The sequence below is a fragment of the Fopius arisanus genome, unplaced genomic scaffold, assembly GCF_000806365.1.
Source record: "Fopius arisanus strain USDA-PBARC FA_bdor unplaced genomic scaffold, ASM80636v1 scaffold00020, whole genome shotgun sequence".
In the NCBI taxonomy this organism is placed as follows: Eukaryota; Metazoa; Arthropoda; class Insecta; order Hymenoptera; family Braconidae; genus Fopius; species Fopius arisanus.
This window is the reverse complement of record NW_011887759.1, coordinates 633,205-634,605: the sequence shown is the minus strand read 5'-3', so window position 1 is coordinate 634,605 and position 1,401 is coordinate 633,205. Positions and strand designations below refer to the sequence as shown.

General features: G+C 40.4%; 1 protein-coding gene across 3 annotated transcripts in view; it reads left to right on the top strand.

Moving 5' to 3' along the window:
• LOC105264299 (neuronal PAS domain-containing protein 2) overlaps positions 1 to 1,401 on the top strand; it is a 44,350-nt gene that overhangs the window by 31,009 nt on the left and 11,940 nt on the right. The gene's annotated exons all lie outside the window — the stretch shown is intronic.

Below are 1,401 nucleotides of genomic sequence, written 5' to 3'. Positions count from 1 at the left end.
AGGGAAAAACCTCATCTGAGGGAAAAAACCTGCCCAGGTACAGTCGTCCTTTTGACAGGACTACCGCTCGGCAGTGGAACCGTGAGATCAGAGCGCTATAAATTTTTGACCGCCGGTGCCCGGGATCGAACCCGGATCTCTGGCATGCTAGTCTAGCACTCTAACCGCACGGCCACTACCGTCGGTAATTTGTTGCTGCAATTAATTATTTCTTAATAAATATTCTTTTAGTTTCTTTAATGAAAATTCATGTTTTAAACGAGTCACTTTTCTTCTGGGAAAATCGTACATCAGACCTCTGAAAATGATGAAAGATATTGATATTGAAGAAATCAATCATCCATTTTGAACAAGTCACCCACTACTAATAGTATATTTACATCTTCTTATCAAATATTGTTCTTTTCGATTCCCCAAATTCAATTACTCCATCAAATTCCCCCACATTTACCTCTCATCGTTGAAAAAGAATGTGATTCAATTCAAATATTTGACTAAAATCATCATCACAAGTGTAAAATATAACACTTGTAAATAATGTATGGCCTAAGACATGAAAAGTATTTTTTCTGATGAATTTAATCATAATGCGCGCCAAAGAGTTACTACCAACCTAGGCCTGTACAGAAGGAGGTTAGATATAGGATCAAGTGACGAAAAGTGTACCAATATTCATGGCCCTTCAAAAATCTTCTCTTCTTTTCTCTTTCCTTCAAGATACCAAAGTGAGATAGCGGATGCTGTAAAACCCTGACAATTCATTGAAAAATATTTGGCGTATAGTTGATACGAGTATATCTGTATTCATGGTCTTTTGCCCATAGCAACACAGGTCCCCCTCTGTTTCAAGGTGACCTTGCTCAACCCTTACTGACTCCCCTCCGACAGGAGGCGCGTCGAGGGGGATGAGTGGAGAAAGAGCTCAGGATTTTTGTCATTTTTTTTTCTCTTTTCCTTGCCACTTTCGCATGGTATGGAACAATCCGAGGGAGAAGGATAACAATATCGAGGGATGAGAGGCTGAGTGGATAAGAGAGAGAGATAAGGACGTTGGGGTTGTTGACCTGGGGCTCGACGATAGTTTGGGTGGCTCACGCAGAGCCGCAGTGAGGCAGGCCGGGAACCAAATAGAGGTGCCCAAATCAAATCACACATCCTCTAATCCTATTCTATCTTACTCGGCTTCACCTAACTTCACATTTCATCAGTTCTTATCACATGAAGAAAATATTGTATTACCGTACAAGGCAGAAAATCATATTTTTCTGAAGTCATTTTCAAGTTTTCAAGCTTGGGAAGTATGTAATACCAATTCTAGAGAATTCTTGAGGGGCAGTACAGAAATAATACTTTTGGATACACTATGTGCAAAGTGACATTTTACGCATGCTCCGCACTCCC